We start from the raw sequence: 20,984 nt of genomic DNA on the forward strand, positions 1-20,984 counted from the left end.
TGAGGAAATTAAAAGAAAAGGAAAGCAAATAACCTGGCTTAAGCATGCAATAGGATGAGTGTTAGACAGAAGTTGCCTCTCAATCTTTTTCTAAATTTTCAGATCCAACACATCAGACCAATAACACTTAGATGTCATACTTTACTCATCAGGATGCTCTCAAGTGTGTGTGTGAAAGTTAAGGATCTTGCCCCAGATCACCCTAGTCTAGCTGAATCATGGTCATCAAGTTTAGTTCATTGATCTAATATGTTGACCAAATGATTACCTCTCCACTAATTAGGAATCCATATCTTTTTACAACCCCAAGAACTTGTTTCATACTCTTTTGAGCATTTGACCCCCCAAACTTATTCTTTATGAACTTTTTTTTTAATTTTTTTATTGTTGTCATCTTGCCTTTTTACGCGAATATCGCTCATTTGTGATGAAGATACCCGGTTACTCAACAAGATCACAAACAAGAGTGCCTTGCATGCTCATATTTCGGGCCACTGTTGACGTCAAAAATACACATGGGTTACATGCATATTCCTGGTTACTAGGTTGCCCAAAACAGCGGAACATTATTCTCTTTTTCTTTCTCTCCTTTTTTTTTTTTTTTATATTTTTATATTTTTTTATTTTTCATGCTCATATTTTAGGCCACTGTTGACGTCAAAAATACACATGGGTTACATGCATATTCCTAGTTACTAGGCAACCCAAATCAGCGGAGCATTATTCTTTTGGGGAAGGGAAGGGGTCAAACCTCAATCAATATTCACAATGTACAAAGTTCTTGGAAACAGCCAAATGGGGATCCCTAATGTGTAAGTCTTGAAGTTCTCATTTAACCAATTCTAAAATCCTAAAACTCTCACATTGATCCAACTTTCCCCAGGTTCTCCAGAGCTTGAAATATCACTTGGTGCATCAATAATATGGCATTACAGACATGAGTAAATGCAGACATCAGATCATTATAGCAGAATTGTGCTAAGATTTCCAACAAAATCAGAGTAAGAGGCATTGACATTCACATTCCTTAACAACCATCCAAATTTCATGAAAAGCCAGATTAACTACACAAAACATCTACCCAAAACAGCTACTCTAAAACTGGACAGCAACAAAAGAAAGCAACCACAAAAGAAAGCCTGACGAAAACTAAGCAACTAGGAGCATCCATAATCATAAAGATCACATATGCAATTATTGGAAAATTGCAAAGCTTACCCCCAAACTAAAGAGGAGCAGTGTCCTCACAGCGAAAGAAAGGAAAAGAAAGTAAGGGAATCAAAAGAAAACAAAGTAAAAGAAGAGAGAGAACTTCCCTGAATAAGCGAGGCCTCAGCATCATCATCTAAGGAATGGAATTCATCATCGGCGCGTAGCTGCAGGGAGAGCTGCATCTTCATCCATTGAAGCACTAGAACTAGGGTCTGGGATCGCTCTTCTTCTGAGGGGCCATTTCGAAGGGAATGCACAAGGTGGGCCCCTAACAACCAATATGGAATTCAAACAAAAACACTAACAAACTAAACAAAAACACTAACAAACTAAACAAAAACAAAAACAGTAGAAAAAAAAAACAACTAATCAACAGATGCTAAAACAGACCATATCAAACAAAAACATAAACACTATACAAGTAGAAAACTAAAAAAAAAAGCAAACAAATAACAAACAATTAACTACAACTAATCAGACAAATAGCAAGAACAAACAAATAACAAAAACAGAGGAGATGAGCATAGGGTAATGATGACCCAGAAATTCTGTGTTGGTGTGTGCGAGTGATGGTATCTCCAAAACAGCACCTAAAACAAATGAAAAACTTTGCATATACCCTAACGAAAACAGACACCAAGACATCATAAGAACAAACACATAACCCACAAACCACAAATTGAACATTCAACAAAAACACAGCAAATCAGAAAGTTCAAAAATATAGAATGAAAGAAAAGAAATGGGGAGAACACTTAGCTGATGTGGTGTAGGGAAGATGGAAGGTCAAAATACCACAAAAACTTGCCCGAAACCCAGTACAACACCGGTAGTCCTCTGAGAAGTGATTCGAGGATGGAATGGGGGAAAAAGTTAGGGTGTTTGTGAAAGATGGGCTATCGGTGAAGAAGAAGATTGCTTTGGTGGGTGAATGTAGGTAAATGGAGGTGTGAAAGTCTTTGAAAAATAGAAAATGGAAGAGAAGAGGAGGATGAGTTGCAGTGGAGGAGACGATGGAGCCGTGAGAGTCGACGAAGTGAGCTGAGTGTTTCGTTGATTTTGGTTTGAAATGAGAGGTTTTATGGGTTTGGGTTGGTATTGGTTTAGAAGGGTTTTAAAAAAAATGAAATTGGTTCGAATCAAGTATGGGTTCAAGCATGGTCCCGATAGAAGTTTGAAGTGTATTTTTGATGGGTTGGTTGGGTTTGAGATGAAACCGGGTCGGGTGAGTGGTTTAATCGTTGTTGTAGCTTTGCTGCAGCTTTGCTATAGCAACGAACACAGAATGTAAGTTTCAACAGAGAATGGAATGTGTTAACAGAACATGCAAGAGCCGTAGCTGAGGGTCAAAACTTTGTAGTAGCATTGTGGCCACATCGCTACTACAAAGATAGTGAAATTTGCTGGATATTGAAACATGCTCTGTTCAGCAGTTTGATTTAATGATAAGTTTGGCAAAACACCCAATCACTCTCTTTTTGTTCCCCACACTCCCTGCACATCAAAATATACATGTTAGCAAATTATCTATCATTCATTTTTTTTTTATTTTTTATTTATTTTTTATTCAACACCTAATGAACTAATAGTGTAAAACCCAGCCCTAACCTTGACCCGGAAACCTTGTTATTTGTAGGTCCGATGACCCGAAGTAAAGTAAGAAGTCAGCTTTGGGCCATCCCAGTAGAGGACTTGGTGTCTGGCTTTGAATCCATGAAAGTTGATGATGAGGTTCTATTTATGGAAACTGAATCCTGATGAAGATCTGATTAGTTGATGGACTTGGAGTGCTCTCTATCTTGGTTTGAAGGCATTTCTACCTATTAGGTAAGTCACTTGACTTGTGTGCAAAACCCCTTTAGGATTGGATTTGATCTGGGCCTTCAATTCCCTGTTTTGGTCTTGTTGGCATTGGTCGACTGATTGGTCGATCTTGGACCGATCGACCAATCCACTCGACCAATGAGTGCTGTCTTTGGCAATTAGGTTGTTCTTGCTCTATTTAAGTCCAATCTCGAGTCCACTTCGTATTTGCTGCCTCCAAACTCTCTCGGAACGAACCAAAGACCTCTCGCAAGTCATCTCTCTTGCATCCTTGGTGTTTTCTTGACGGATCTTCGTCGAAACTCTTCTTTTTGCATCAAAAGGTATGTCTACTCTCTCTTCTTCTCCTCCATCTTTGTTTTTCTTTCCTTTTTGAGTTGAGACAGTAGAAGAGATGCTGCATTCTCTGTTGCAAACATCTCTGAACATGTTCTCATGATCATCCTAAGGATTTGAGGCTAGAACAATGATCTTAACCATGATCATTGCAAGCTTTTGAAGGAATCATGATCAAACCATGATCTAATCTTTGTTAAACTTCTAATCTGAATTCTGATCTCTTTGGATCTTCTATGTTGATCATGTTAGTAGTTAATTACTGTGTTTTCCTTCCATGATCCATAATCTATAGATCTCTAGTGTTCTCTTCTACCATACTATGTGTTCTTCATGATGCATGATAGTTACATATATGGTAGGTTTTATTTCCTTATTTAGATTTATGCTTCTAAGCCTTATTCCATGAAGATCTATGCATGTTTTCATGATACCCTTACCTAAAGCAAAGATCTATCCTCCTATTGTCCTTGTCGTTGTTTTCTATTTCAAATTCATCAAGATCCATGGTTGATTTAATTATGGTAACTTTTTGTTTCCTAATTTGGATCTTGATATCTTGATTGGATTAGTGTTTTGAGGTCCCCTATATGTTAGAATACTACTGATGTAGTTTACCCCTTGATTAGTACCCTTTTGAACCACCAAATTCGGATTTCATATCTTAAAACTCTGTTTTTTTAGGCTCTTTGTCTGCATTGGTCGATCTGATTGGCCGTTGGACCACTCGACCAATCCACTCGACCAATGAGTACAGCAACTCCAGAATTGGTCTGTGTTGGATGTTCTGGTATCTTTTCTGTTAGGGATCTTTCCTAATATGTTGTATATACTTGTTTAGGACCTTCTTCTCAAGTTTGCCGAGATCTTACTTGATTTCTTAGGATTCTTTTGCGAGTTATAAAAGGTAAGGATGGTTATTTCCTTAATTACATAGATAGCATGAATCTAGTTTCTATATTTGAATATCATTGATATGTTTCCTAAATTAGATTCTTACAATGATGTACTACTGTTGCATAACTTTGATTACAGTAGCATTACTTATTCATATTAAATTGATTCATGTATGATTTACTTACCAATGTTATAAAAGTGATTGCAATTATTGTTTTCTTTCCATATATGAAGTTACCATATATGTGATGATATGAATTGATGCATGTGTATGCTTAAGTATGGTTTGGAAAGGAGGGGTGTCCTTTTGACACTTCTGTCCTTGGACTACTACGGGAATATTATGGGATGTTTCCGGAGATGCCCTCTGGACACCTTCCTAAACTCGTTGGATGACATATCTAGGATTGTCTAGTAGTGTTTGGCTAGGATGTCCTGTTATGTCGGACCCTAATCGGAGGGGTATTGAGACCGAACGACCCGTGGTAGCAATGGGGATTCATGGGCGCTCAAGACCGGTAACCAACCCGTGAGAGGACAGGAATCACATTGTGGGGGCCATTTATTGGTAGGGTTGCATATGGTTGGACTTGGGCTCACGGGCGCTTAAGACCGGTAACCAACCCGTGAGAGGACGTGAGAGCTTCCTGTTTACCATATGTGGATGATCAATAGGGTTGATGAGTCCGTAGTCCGAGTTGGTCGGTGCCATAGGATACGCTGACTCTAGTGTGAAGGATACCGGAAAGGATCGTCAGGGACGAGGAATGGACGTATCTGGATCTGACTTGATGTAACTAAGTAGAAGACTTGCATTTGGCTAGGTTTTACCCCCGACATGCGCCAGTACTTATAACAAATGGTTGTGAGAGAGTGTGTTGACTTAACCCCCGCCAAGGTTTGTCTCCCGAGGGATGAAGGACCCATTACCAATCGGCTGCTCAAGACCGGTGAAATGATCCGTGAGAGAATCCAAGATATCTTAAATGGTTGAGGATGTGAGTGGACTTTCCTAAAGAAGTACGGTGCTATGACTTAAAGCATGTCCGCCAATAGAGACCAGCATACATAGAGTTAGATTCATTCATTCATTGCTTGTCTCATATCATATTGCATTTATGTTTGTCTCGGAATTCTCGCCATTTGTGTTATTATGGATTTTTAATCGCCTTACCGAGTTTCTTTGAAACTCATTCCTTTATTGTACAATGTTGTTAGACTATCCTGTGCAGTGCGAGTACTATGACGGTCCCTACGAAGAAGCGCAAGGCGAAGAGACATATCTCCGAGGAAGGTGATTGCGGTTACCACAATTACTCAAGATCCCGCGAGTGGTTATGCTCCGTACGATGCTTAGTCCGACCATTGAGTGGAAGCGTCCTTGTGCCATATATGAGATTTACACTTACAAGGATGTTGTCTATAAAGTGGAGAACAATTTAGTTACCCAATGTACTAGCTACTGGGATTAGATTTTATTTGGTTTATTCTTTTAGAGCTACTTTTCCGCTGGTTGTAAAGTGGGATTTTTGCCTCACATTACTTATCTGTTTGATACTCTGATTATATCTATTATTCTGATTCATTTATGATTCATTCTTTCTTTATTGGATCTATGATTTATCTTCCGCACTCTTGTTATGATTGTTCATGATTATGTTATTGTTTATGTGGGAGGTTGATCACTCGATACCTGATCTTCGGGCTGTGGATCACACTCTCGGGTATGCCAGATAGGGTACCGGCTGGGAGGGCGTGACAAATAGCACACAATTAAACGAAAAATAATGAAATCTAAGTGACCTCCCTTCTTTTTAAGCCTCTTGAAGGTTGATTGAAGATTTGTCCCGCTCCAATGGTGCTCCCCAATAATGCTTGATCCACTGCATGCTCTAGTTCCCAAGGCCATTTAATGATTTCTTCTTGTGCACCTTCCATAATTGGACTCAAACTCCTCTGTTGCTTCATGTACCTGTTGCAACATTCCTCCAAACAAATTTTAAGCTTTAATACTGAAGGACTGATCCCGTTGATCTCTACTATATTCCATCCCATTGCTCTTCTACACTTCGTCAGCACGTCAAGTAGCATATCTTCTTGCTCCTTTGTTAGCAGTGCTGAAACAAAAACATGGAGTGTTTTGGCTGCATCCAAATGGGCATATTGAGAGTGTTTTGAAAGAGGTGTGAACTCTAACATAGGTGGCTCTTCAATTGATGGTTTAGGGGCTTTAGTTTCAAACTCAGATAATACAAGAGACTCAAATCTACTCCCACTCAATGCCTTAGCTGGTCTTGCCTCTAACAAATCCATATATCTACTTGCTTCATCATCCACTTGTTCAATTTCTATTGCCAATGAAAGCTCTAGTGGGTTTTTAATACACTCTGCCTCCAACTCTTCGGAAACCAGCTCTTCAAGGACATCCACAACAAAGCACTCTTCTTTGCATCTGGAGATCTAGGATTTTCCGTAGCACATGGCAATGATCCTTGAGAGCGATTACTTAAAGCACTAGCCACTTGTCCAACTTGATTCTCCAAATTTCTCAATGAAGATGCTTGACTTTGAATCATTGCATCATTCCTTGCCATATACTCCTTCAATAAAAGCTCTATTGATGAAGAGGGTTCCATAGGTTGAATGTTCACTTGCTGTTGAGCACTTGGAAGCGGATGAGGTCGAGGCAGGATGGAAGATGGGCTTGCATTTTGTCCTTGAGCATTCCAAGAGTAGTTAGGGTGCTGCCTCCAACCAAGATTATAGGTGTTGGCATATGGGTTATTGGCATTGCTGAAATTACCATCATAGTAAGCTAATTCCGGGTTAGATGGACAGCTATCAAAGACATGCTCCCCACCACAATATGTACACGAGATTGCTGTATGTTGTTGAGTTTGTACAGTCAGTAGGCAAGTTTACGGATTTTAACACACTAGTTAGGGATGCCACTTGTGAAGTTAAAGTTGTCACCGCATCTAACTCATAAATCCCCGCCACTCTCTTATTTGCAGCACCTCTCTCTCAGCTGGCCATTGGTAGTTGTTGTTGGCCATTCTCTCCAAGATCTCATAAGCTTCATTGTAAGACTTTGCCAATATAGCCCCATTTGCTGATGCATCCACTATGGATCGAGTTTGTCCACTTAAACCATAGTAAAAAGTCTCCATTTGAATCCAATGAGGAATACCATGGTGAGGACATTTACGCAAGAGCTCCTTAAATCTTTCCCATGCCTCATACAAAGATTCACCATCCAACCGTTGAAAACCAGGTGATATCATTTCTGAACTTGGCACTCTTTGATGCAGGAAAGTACTTCATCAAGAACTTCTCTACTAAATCATTCCATGTGGCTACTGATTGTGGAGGTAAGGAGTTCAACCATGCTCTTGCTTTATCCCGCAATGAGTAAAGGAATAGCTTCAATCTCAAAGCTTCTTCGATTGCTCCCGGTATCTTGAAAGAGTCACTTACTTCCATGAAGAGTCTAAGATGGAGATGAGGATCTTCCGTTGGCATCCCACCGAATCGTCCTATAGTCTGAAGCATTTGGAACATCACAGGCTTAAGTTCAAAATGTAATGCTTGAATTTCTGGCCATACTATACTTGGATTCAGCTCATGCAACCTTGGAACAGCATATCCTCTAATGGCCCTATCTCTATCATCATCCTCAGCTGCCATATTATTCTCATTATTATTCAACCCATATCTCATTGCTTCAGCCATTGTTGGACCTACTACTAAACCTCGCTACTTCCTTCTTCTAGCTCGAAATGTCCTTTCGATTTCAAAGTCAAAGGGTATCAACTCTGGATCGAGCAATGGACTCATACAAGGGTAAAAGCACCTGAGAATAAAAGGAAACTAATATCAAAGTAAAGAAATTTCAGTAGATAACTAAAACTTACTTATACACTAATTATTAAAGACAAAATTCCCCGGCAACGGCGCCAAAAACTTGTTGCTTGTATCTCAAGATATCACGCAAGTATACGTATCGCAATCAAGTAATAAATGATAAGTAAAGTATCGATCCCACGGAGAATTATATCCTTAACTTTCAATGTAAAAATAAAATTGATTTAAATGAAATTAACAAGGTTGATTGGTGTTTGTCTAACTAATTAACCAAATGACAGGTAAAGAAAACTAAGGAATTAAAATGTAGATTTGAGCAATGGAAGAAACTTAATGAGTGACAAGTGTGTTAGGAATCAAGTTTCCCTTCCCCTGAATTTTATAACACAAATACTAAAGCAATACTACAACCCCAAGATAAATCAAGAACTTGGAATGAATGGCAATATGGTATTTTCCAATACACATAAGCTAGCATCCTAAATCAACATCTGCATATTCCTATGAAGAATTGAATTAAGAATGCAATTTAAACCCAATCCAATCAATGGTAATGTGAGGTAATTGGGTATTCCTACCCAACCTACTAATTAACACAACCTAATTAAAGATGATGCTAACTCACACAATTCAACAAACACCTAGACTTCATTAATTTTCCAATTAATGAAATCATAACATTCATTCAAGAAAGATCATTCAAGAACTAAAATTAGTCAATATAACATGCTGAATTCATTAACTATAAAGTGGATTGCAATAAAACTAAAGAACACATGATTAGTTACATATCAAAATTCAGGTTTAGGTACTACTATCATCCCAACACAGCTAAGATTTAGCCCATAACAGAATTCAAATGCATAAAACCAAGTATAGTTGACATGAGACTAGAAAATAAGAAGATAGAGTTATAAAAACAAGAATAAACTAAGGCTTCAATGCTTCCACATGAGCTCCAGCTTTCTTCTTCAGCAAATCAGCAACTCCAGCAGCTCCTTGCTTCCACAAGAGCTCTAGCATTCGTTCTCTACCTCCTTCCTCTCAGCCAAGTCTATCATCCACAACCTTGGTCGAATCTCTCCTCTTGTCCTCCTTGCCTCTCTTCTCTTTGTTCCATAAATGTCTTCAATCATTAGGTTAGATTCTGGCCATAGGATTAGAACTTTCCTCCTGAGATCAAGGGCTGAAAACCATCATGTATTTACAAGAATTTAGTCCACTTAAGTTAGCCCTTTTTGGTCAATTCCATTTGAATTGGATCTGAGAATATTCTGCTCCGTTGTTGTAGCAATGCAGCAACAACTCTACAACAAAGTTAGAGGACATGTTCTTCTATTATGAATCTTCACCTACATGTTCAAGAGAAAGAGAAACAGTCAAATTCATCCATAAAAAGAAGGGAAATTCATGCAATGGTGACAAAAATGAACTAAACAAAATGCAACATGTTAAGACTAAATAAGACAACACCTAATGAATACTATCACTAAAACAAAGACAAAATACTCCTAAATCAAGCCATCTCAAGTATAAAAGTTATAAATCTTAACTCTATTTCATAGAGTTATCAGTAATGCATGATGCTTTTTGTCTATTATTCTCAAGCTACTACATGTGATTTGTCATATTCTTTCCCTTGGTTGGGTAGAGCTCCAGAGCACTAATTCCTTTCTTCTTGGCATTTGATTTGCTATTAGCATTATCTTACAACTGAATATTTGATTTTGATTCCAAGCTTGATAAAAATCTCAGCTTCAGAATATATTCTGATATTATTTTGTGTTATGAATCATGATTAGTTTCTATTTAAAAAATAAAAAATCCCTGGGGTAAGGGGATGGTGTGTCTTTTCGACAATGGGTCAATCAACCACATTCATATGTTTCCACCACTCTAGCAATGGTAGTGATCGATTTTCGTGGCGAATCTGTACAACTTTAAAGGTTTGGGTGATTATTGACAAAGTGGTAAACAAACCTAGAGGTTATGCTTTCATCAAGCTCATGCACACACGGGAAAAAAAAACCCTTGAGATCGTGATAGGAAGAGAACAAAGAGAGAATACAACAGAGATTGTGATCGTCGTAATCGTGATCCTGATCATCCTTGGGAGCGGAAAAAGGACTAAGATAGTGGGTTGCATGATCGTGTTGAACGTAAATGTTTTTATGACCGAGAACATCAACAATCGAGTAGATCAAGAACATCAATTATAGAGTAAACCGAGAACATCAACGATCGGGTGGATCGAGAATTTACAAAGATCGAGTGGTCAAGAATTTATTAAGATCTGAAGATACATGTAAAGGGGCAAAGATTGAAGGTTCCGATCAGTGTTCGGGCCAGGAAACAACACTTGGGATGGAGGCAACATTTGCCCAATCATGTGGATTATTTACACCATTATAATACCCAAGTAAAGCATCGACAATTTCGATCAAGGGATTTTATCCTTAGAAGCAATTTGGCGTCAGATCCGCGTCACCAAAAGAAGTTGGATCCTTCATGAGAAGGGCTATATATGATAATCAAACCCGCTGGTTCGGGAGCGTATAAGCTAAAGAATTTAGCTACTGATCATGAACTAGACCGATCGTGGAATGAAAGACATCTCAAAAAGTTTCAATGCGAATCAACCTTCAGACACCAAATCTCTTTTGAATGGAAGCATACAGGACTAGCAATTCTAAAGTTCAATTCAAAAGGCATCGGTTACGACTGAATGAGTCCTCCTAGCAAAGCATCGGTTTAACCCGAATGAGACTTCCTAAAGATGAGGCTTCGGCTATGTTCGAGTGAGACCTCCCAGCGAAGCATCGGTTCAGCCCAAATGAGACTTCCTAAAGATGGGGCTTTGGCTATGTCTGAGTGAGACCTCCGAGCAAAGGACCGGTTTAGCATGAAGGAGACTTCCAAAGATGAGGCATCAGTTTAAAACCCGAGTGGGACCTTTGAAAGCTTAGAATAATTCTCACGAATCTCTAAGTAGAGGCATTGGTTTAAAACCCGAGTGGGACCTCTAAAAGCTTAGAAGAATTCTCAGGAATCTCTAAGTAGAGGCATCGGTTTAAAACCCTTGTGGGACCTCTGAAAGCATAGAAGAATTCTCAGGAATCTCTAAATAGAGGCAGATCTCTAAAAGCTTAGAAGAATTCTTAGTAATCTTTAAGTAGAGGCATCGGTTTAAAACCCAAGTGAGACCTCTGAAAGCTTAGAAGAATTCTCAGGAATTTCTATGTAGAGGCATCGGTTTAAAACCTGAGTGGGACATCCGAAAGCTTAGAAGAATTCTCCAAAATTCTCTAAGTTGAGGCATCGGTTTAAAACCAGAGTGGGACCTCCAAAAGCTTAGAGGAATTCTCAAGAATTTTCTAAGTCAAGGCTTCGGTTCCGACCGACTAAGACCTTCTAACAAGGCTTCGGTTCTGACCGACTAAGACTTTCTAACAAGGCTTCAGTTCCCACTGACTAAGACCTTCCAACAAAAGCTTTGGGTTCGACCGACTAAGACCTTCCATCAAGGCTTCGGTTCCAACTGACTAAGACCTTCCAGCAGAGGCTTCGGTTATGACTGAATGAGACCTCCCATAAAGGCTTCGGGCTTCCCGAAGGAGACCTAAGAAAGAGGGTCTCAGATTTTTCGAGTAAGACCCTACAATGCACCTGTTGAGAACTTACTATGATCGGGTTATCGTCAAAGAAGATTGCAGGGCTTCGGATTTCCCGAATAAGACCCCATATAGGCATCGGCTATGCCCTAATAAGACCTCCTAACGCTTAGTAGCACACCACTAAAGCATAGGTGCAGTAGTAATAAATATGATTTTTTCAAGAATGGAAAGATGTTTCGTCTGATCAATCAAACCAAGCATTCGGTCTGGGGGCTTCTCCCAAACACTCGGCTTGGGGGGCTCTTATGTTGTGGATAAAATTTGTACCGAACCGCTTTCACCTTCGGTTTAGTCTTTAACCCCGGTCGAAGATGGCTTGACCTCACGGTCGGGTTCGGACATCCGGTCGAATCATTATAGCGTGATGAGGAAGGAACCCTGTGGTTCCAAAGATAAGTACGACCTCGAGGAATTCGGGATACATGATTGAGTTATAAATGGTTACTGCTACTTAGAGTAGTGAGCAATCATGTTAAACATGGAAACTACTTCCACCCCCGAGAAAAGGGGGAAAACCCTACAATTGGATGGCGACCAAGAAGGATCGTGAACGAATCCAACGACTGAGAACAAGAGGTAAAACCTATATAAACAAGTGATCTACAACCAGTGGAGGTATCTGAATCGTTTCCCTCATTATCATATTAAATTTATACTCTGCAATTAGCTAGAGCATTGTGATCAGTTCCATAACTGACTTAGCCTTCGGAGGTGGCCACCCGACTATTTTGCAGGTGATTCATCAAAGACTTAAAGGCTGAGCAGATTTTGGACGCATCACATCTATACCAGCCTAACCATCAGGTTTGTACCAATCTCTAAGTATCATCCATATATCATCCCTAACTTCAAACCAAGTTACAGCCCCATCATCTTAAACCGTAAAACCAGTGAGTTCTCTTAAACTACCCCCCAAACCCAACAAAGTTTAGAGGATATACCACCATCCTAAGTCCAATCCAAGTTCAGCCCCATTCTTACATTTGAAAATTCCAAATTATCAATACAAGGATCTCATTCTCTATCACCTTGTTTTGCATGTTTGTTTGTTCTTTTTGCCATTTTCGTGTTCTTGTGTGGATTTGCTGACAAGATTGCCCTCTATTGTCTTGCCAACCCATTTGGAGTCATTTGCATTACTATGCTCTTCCATAGAAAATATCACACACCCCTGTTTAGATCACCTCATGGAGTCATCCCATGCACCATTAGTGAATTTAAAGATCTTGGCAGTGGGGCATGTGTGTGTGCGCGTGTGGGTGCACAAATTTTGTGTATGTATGTATATACAAACACTTTCTACCAAAAAAAAAATGTATATACAAACACTAGAAAATCTAGAAAAAGAAGATACATTTGTTTTTAATTAACCATCAAATTGATAAATTAATAGGATTATAACCAGCCAGATGAGTGCATTATTATACTTGTATCAAATAAGTTTTGGACTATTCTGGATTCTCCTAAATGGATATAGACGTAACAAATACAATTTTCTGAATTCCCATTTGCATCTTAGCTTTATGCTGGGTAGATCAATGATGAAATTTATTTACTTCTGGGAATTAATGGTTTGCTTTGATAATTGTATGTTAGTTTCTGGTTTTGATATATAAAATTTTGAGCTTAGACCATATCATCATATAAGCTTCCATGCCCTGTGCCCATACGAATTTTGCGCCCCCTCCCCCACTCTTCAGATATGTTTCTTTTAGTTTAAGGTTTTTCTACTTGTTAAGATCATTTCTGATCTGTTTTCTACATTATAATAGCTCCCAAGATGCTAATAGGGTTTCAGGCTCTACAAATCAATTGTTGTTTTTGTTCTTACATTCTTCTTTCTACTTGTTAAGATCATTTCTGATATGTTTCTACATTCTAATAGAAATAAGATGAATAGGGTTTTAGGTTCTGCAAATTAATTGTTGTTTTTGTTCTTATATTCTTCTTTTTACTTGTTAAGATCATTTCTGATTTGTTTCTACATTCTAATAGTTTTCTATTTTTAGAAGGATTTTCCTGCGTCTCATCATCCAGGCATTAGAATTTGGTGAGAAGCTGTCTGTATTCTAACACCTACAAGAATGCTTACAGATCTTAAGTTTATTTTTCAATTGAAAAATAAAATATCTTAGAAAGAGAAAGTAATGGGGGACAAAATAGAGAATAAAGTGGGAAGGAGGAGAAATCTGTGAAGAATTAGACTTGAAGGAGAACTCCCATAAGAAGAGAAGAGGAGAGAGAGCTAAAGCTTCAAGTCATTTAGTTTTAAGTTGGCCTTGGGGCCTACCATATATGAAAAATCATCTTGTAGGTTAGTGTTCACAATACTGTAGCATGAACAATACTTTTGGTTGTGTTGCATCAATTTCTCCATCTTTTAAAAAAAAGACTCAGTCCTCAAGTTTCATTAAAAGAAAACCCGCCTTACTTGATCTGCATCCACCAAAAACAGGCTTTGATGTGTTGCTGCAACATCGGTCACTATCACTGAGAAAATAAATTAGGGGAAATAAAAAATACAAAGAGGAGGCATATGAGAGAGAGAAAGTTCTTAGGGAAGAGATGTGAAATCCCCCAGATATCTAGCCCTGTAACCCATGGTTTCAAGACTGCGAACCCGGGCCTCGAGTCGGCCACAACTGTGGGCCATTCAAGTTGAGCCCGAAGGTTTGGAAATGGAACCAATGTTGGTGGAAGATCCTTGTGATGACTCATCAACTCTCTTAGATTTTAAGTGATGAGAGAAGATTAATCATGATGGTGTAAAAAGGGTAATTTTGAAACATCCGTAGATTGGCGATGGAGAATCTGATTTACGCAAATAAGGTATCAAATCGAAGATCGTCGAAAGATCTTTCCAACAAGACAAAAATCACCGGAATCGGACCTTGTTTGACCTCTCAACCAGGGCCGGTCGACTGCCCGCTGCCCAGTTCGGGGCAGAATCGGATTTTTCCTCTTTAAAATCCTATTTTGAGTTCTTATTCTCTCATACTCGCATTTTATAAGGCTAGTATGAGACTGAGGCTAAAGGAGGAGGAGAAACCAAGGGAATGAAGGGATGCTAACAATTCGGAAGCGTGTCGGCACCCGAATCATTGTGGAATTGTTAGAAAATGTAAAAATCCTCAAACCCTTTTCTTTAAGGTTGGTTTTTGGGGTGTTCTTCACAATAATTGATAGATTTGAGTAAGTGATTCATGTTAGATCTAATGAATGCTTGTATTTAGTTATATTTATGCTTCCTTATAGTCTAGAAGTAGTTTGTAAGAATCATTGCGAAAGATTTCACGTTTTGACTCTCAGAGACCCCGCGGGCAATTCGAAGAGCCAAATTCAGGCCTTTTTGATCTAGAAAGAATTAAATCAAATTGAAGGTACCATTAGGACCCTATTGCTGCCAATTAGACTTTCTCAAAGTTTCGTTTCCATTCGATATCGAATCGATGGCGAAATATTGATTTTCGCTAAAAATAGGTTGAGAATGGCGGGTTAGAACCTAGTTGGCAGATTAGGCTTTTGTTGGGTGATTTTGGGAACTCTATTAAAACCCAATTGACTTCTAATTCATTTCTATTGATCTTCTCAAGGTTTAAAGTATCAGTATCGAGTATCGTATCGGTTAGGTGATTTTAGGAGACGTATCGTCCTGTATCGAGTATTGTATCACTCTGGCTAGTATATTTTAGTGTAATTTAATGGAGAGACGTATCGAGATGTATCCTATCGATTGGGTCAAATATGGATACGTATCAGCTAGTATCGTATGGTATCATGGGATACTTTAAACCTTGGATCTTCTTACATGATTAGGTTTATTTTGATTAAATCACCAACTCATGAGTGTGACTTCATGGAACTTTGGAGAGCTTATACTAACTAGAAAGGTGAGGAATATACTCAACCTTATCTTGCATGTTTAATTATGTTAATTAAATTTCATTATTGATATCTTGGCTTGCTCTAGTATTTATTGTCTTGTGATTATGTGTGTGACTTTGTACGAATGAAAGGTAAGAAAGTATGTTTGCTTTCATTTTCAATATTCTTTAAATGATGATATGAGAATGTGTGTGGGATTGGTTTTGAGACTTAGATTCTCTTATATCTATTTACCAACTAGGGTTGTGGGTTCGCCCGTTACCCTAGTGAACTTACATGAGTATGCATCTAGACCTAAGTACATGAATGCTAGGTGTCTAGAAGTGTTTGGCTAGGTAACTTCATGAGTACTACTACCCTCCCAGCAGGGGTATTGAAGTCGGTTAACCCGTGATGTTAATGGCTGTGTCCTGAGTATCAAGTAGGCCCATTATCATCATAGAGCGGTAGGGTTGCATATAATAGATAAGAGCTCATGGGCAAGGTTTAAAATATCCGTATCGAGTATCGTATCGGTCAGGTGATTTTAGGAGACGTATTGTCCTGTATCGAGTATTGTATCGCTCTGGCTAATATATTTTAGTGTAATTTAATGGAGAGACGAATCGAGATGTATTGTATCTATTGGGTCAACTATGGATACGTATCGGCTAGTATCGTGGGATACTTTAAACCTTGCTCATGGGCGCTCAAGACCGATAACCAACCCGTGAGAGGACATGGAGAGCATCTTGTCCATTATATGTGGATGATCACTGGGTTAAGGAATGTGATCCAACAGATGCCTCCCATTGAGGATTCCATTCATAGGTGGGAAGGTATTGAACCAAAAGGGCACTAGACATGAGGGGAGATATCTGAACCATATGTAGTACGAGACCGTATGACTTTGCACTGGGTTAGGATTATCCTTGATACACACCAAATCTCATACCAAATGGTGATGTGAGAGAGTGGTGATCTATACCCCAACCATGGCTTGACAGGACTTTACCCAACAACAGCGAAGAACCCAATATACGTCTCTTGTTGAGGGAGAGTGACTGAGACTGCTCAAAGGAGATTGGTGTTCAAATTTAATGCGTGTCTACCATAGAGATCTCATGATAGAGTTATATCATAATCATTCATATATCATATCATTTTCATTAATTACATTATTGATATTCATGATATACGTATGATGTGGAATCTTGTGAACGAATGCATGATATGATGTGGAATCTTGTGAGATTTTGATCAATTACAAGCAGCAAAGCTCTGTATTGTCTAGGGTTTTCCTAGTTCACCAATGAACCATCTTTTGGCACATGGGTGAGAATGCGAAGATGCTTAGCCACTAGAGAAACACTTATGCAACTTCTTGTTATCCTTTGTTCTGTGCTGGTTTGCTTGAGTTGTATTTTCTTTTATGTAAAAATTACTCTTTTTTTTATTAAGGTAGTATGGTCTGCAATGAAGCTCTTTTGGGGGAAAAAGAGACGTGTTTTTTTGGATAGTGAGTTGAGGGGAAAGGCATATTATTTACCTTTACCATATATATAGGAAAATTGGGATGGGGATATTACATATGCCGCTGGAAAGGGTTGAACCCACAATCTCTCTACTGAGAGGAGAGGTTCTCAACCACTCCACTAACCCTCCATTAGCCTTTACCACATTGAGCACATAAAAAATTCACTCTTATGTTCATTCAAGCCTGAATTGATTCAAGTTAGGAATCATGTAAAGAGGAAAATGATCATATTAAGACATAGTTCCATGATCAGAGAGAGCTATCTGAATTGTCTCAGATTGTAAAGCCACATTTTTTGGTTTTCTAGTCTTCAACTAGAATCAAACCAAGCATCACCTGATGTTGAGAAATTCAGTCAGTTAATACACACGGCATCTGATTAAAGGAAAAAGTTCCTCTGTTGTGCACCATACAATAGTGCACCTATATTAAACTTTCCTAAACTGCGGCTTCAATTTGGGGTCTCACTCAAAAAACTACTGGTCAAATTAGTATAAAAACGATTTAATAGTTAATAAATAGCACAATTTTAAATATTTCTTTGTGTTTATTTTATTTTACTTTTTTTTTTCATTATTTCACATTATAGTTTCAAACATTATTTGCCTTTATAATATATCCAATAACTTCATAATTAATGGTTATTAGTGAGTATTACTTAGGATGGATTTATCTAGTTGAGAAGTGGCTTAACATAATTTTAACAAGTTTTACCAAATGTTTGAATTCTACTTGACTTATAAACAAAGTATTATGAAATCTATTAGTAATTTTGTACATAAATCTAAAACTAATTAATTATTAGGTCATTTTTTTTAAATAGTCATTATTAGGTCATACATATGAGACACATTACTCGCCTCATTTGTCTGATACTTTTCTACACCCACATATATGATTATGTGTGCATTACCACGTGCGGATTTACTAGTTAATATAAAAGTAGTTTCATAGTTAAAACTTAAAAAGAGGTTAAATTACCACGTGCAAAAAGCATATGATCGTTTGGAATGGCCTTTCATAAGAGCTACTCTTCTCAAATTGGGTTTTTGTCAGAATTGGGTGAATATGATTATGGAATGCACCACTTCAATTTCATACACTTTGTTGATTAATGGAGTGGAGAAAGGATCGTTTAATCCTTCTCGTGGTATTCGCCAAGGTGATCCACTATCTCCCTTTATTTTTATCCTTGGATCTCAGGTCCTTAGTTCTATAGTCAACTCTGCAGAATCCCAAGATTTGGTCAAAGGAATCAGTGTGAAAAATAGAGCTCCTCGGATTTCTCATCTACTTTTTGCTGATGACTGCTTAATGTTTTCAGAAGTTAATCTTCAGCAGATTTGTCATCTGAAGACCTGTATGGATTTGTATTGCCAAGCAAGTGGTCAGACTATCAATGAAGGTAAATCCTCCTTCACTTTTAGCCCCAATACCCCTTTCCGATTCCGAAGATGGTTTTCTAGAGTGCTTAAAATTAAATATGGAGATGGACCCTCCAAATATTTGGGCTTGCCATCTGATTTTGGTGGGAAAAAATCAGACATTTTCAGAGATATTGGTGAGAAAGTAAGAAAAAGGACTCAAGGTTGGAAGGCTAAGTTACTTTCTCAAGCGGGGCGTGAGATATTGATAAAATATGTAGCTTCGGCTATATCCTCTTATTCAGGCTCACATTTTCTTCTCCCTGGCATAGTCCACAATGAATCAAGGAAAGCGGTTTCTAACTTCTACTGGGGTCAGATTGGAGAGGAACAGAAGATCCACTGGATGTCTTGGTCTAGGCTTTGTAGATCAAAAGAAAATGGTGGGCTGGGCTTTCGAGATCCCATATTGCACAATTGGGCTTTGTTGGCGAAGGTAGCTTGGCGATTATGGGCCCATCCAGAGTCCCTATGGGCTAAGTTCATCAAACATATTTATTGTCCCAACTGCAGTTTTCTTGAAGCTAAGAAAGGTTCTAATTCATCTTGGGCTTGGCAAAGTATTTTAAAGGGGAGAGAGGTCCTTCAAATGGGTTTACTTGCAGTGGTGGGAGATGGGTCCAGCATCTCAATTTGGGAAGATAATTGGATACCAAATCTTCCCTCTTTCAGAATTTTATCTTCTAAACCAGGTCTACCGGCATGCGATGGGTCTCCGATCTTATCGAGCCCATTTCCAAATCTTGGAACAGTCAATTACTACAGCAGCTATTTACATCACAGGAGGTTGAAGCAATTAAGAAAATACAAATTGGCCTAACACCAGCACATGATTCAATAGTTTGGGGTGGATCGGCAAATGGAGTTTTTTTGGTCAAAAGTGCATATCACCTTCTCTACAATCACCGGGATGTTCGCGCTCGTTCAGCCCCCTCCTCATCCCGTCGGCACACCTGGGATGATATTCCTTCAAAGGTATGGAAATTGGTTTGGCATATCCAGTGTTACCCAAAAATCAGAAGCTTTACTTGGAAGGCATTGAACCAAGCATTAGCTACTGGAGATAATCTTAGAGCCAGACAAATCAGCATGGATCCCATTTGTAGAAGATGTGATAGTGTGACAGAATCACTTGATCACCTTTTGTTTGACTGCGATCACTCAAGAGCGATCTGATTTGGTATGGGATTAACATACTGCATCGAACATTAGAACCAAAAATCCCTACTGGGAGTCCTCAACAATTGGGATAGACTGAAGTTTTCTTGATAAATCGGTGAAGGAAAAAATGCTTAGTCTCTTTGGATTTGCTTGCTGGGCCATTTGGTTGGCTAGAAACGACCTAAATTTCAAAGGGATAAAATGGAACCCAGATTCGATTGTGGAGAGAGTTTGGAGAAGTTACCATGAGTTCTGGGACCATTCTCAGACAGCAGTGCAGCAGATCAATTTGATCTCAAGGCGATGGGAGGCTCCAGGCGAGAATAAATTGAAGATAAACTCAGACTTCTCCTGCTCAACAGCCGAAGATGATTCCGCAGGAATTGGTTTCATTCTGAGGAATTCCAATGGCGATTGCATCGGCGCTGTTTCGATTCCCTGTTCCAGATTGAGCATCTTTACGGGGGAAGCGATTGCTCTAAGGGAAGCTCTACTGTGGGCGAAGGAGAAAGCTTTAGTGGAGGTTACCTTTGAGAGTGATTCGGAAGGTCTTGTCTTTCGAGTTGCTAACCCTTTACTTCCCTGTGAGATCAAAGCTGTTCGTGTGGTGGAGGACATCCATTATATCCTGTCATCTGAACCGGGTTGGGTAGTTAAACACATCTCTAGATGGGCCAATTGTGTGGCTGACAATCTAGCTAGGAAGGCCCAGTCCATGGCAAGTAGGACTGTATGGGCCAATTCCACTCCTTGGCTTCTTGAAGCTTATACTCAGGATGTCTTGGGCTTTTCTTGCCCCAGTTTTAATTAATCTTTCATTTACCAAAAAAAAAAAAAAAAAGAGAGGTTAAATGCAATTCAAAACTTAAAATACATGTTCAAAACTTGAAACTCTCTTCCATCCACAAAAAGAACAAATTTTTTTACTGAGAATTGAAATTGAAGTAAAAAAAAAGTGAATGTGAAATTGAATTAGTAATTACATTCAGATGAAAAAAGGAAAAAGAAAAAGAAAAGCTCATGTCTGAGTCATCATATATTCCAAAATGCTTCTTTACCACATATTCAACGTGAGTTATAATCCTAGCCCAGTATCAATTTTAAGTCCTCTAAATCTTAGTAAACTTCATACATCAACCATCTACGATCTCATAATTGTCTCAACAGCCAGCTCAAAACTCCTTCACTTCT

General features: G+C 38.7%; 1 non-coding gene across 1 annotated transcript; it reads left to right on the top strand.

Annotated features, from left to right (window-relative positions):
- The first annotated feature begins 7,455 nt into the window (after positions 1-7,455).
- On the top strand, positions 7,456-7,563 carry LOC149005609 (small nucleolar RNA R71). Its single transcript, XR_016170075.1, has one exon. It is a non-coding gene; the product is annotated as a small nucleolar RNA R71 (small nucleolar RNA).
- Positions 7,564-20,984: the final 13,421 nt, after the last annotated feature.

Source organism: Hakea prostrata, chromosome 9 (genome assembly GCF_041222555.1).
Source record: "Hakea prostrata isolate BN-2017 chromosome 9, UWA_Hpros_2, whole genome shotgun sequence".
Lineage (NCBI taxonomy): Eukaryota > Viridiplantae > Streptophyta > Magnoliopsida > Proteales > Proteaceae > Hakea > Hakea prostrata.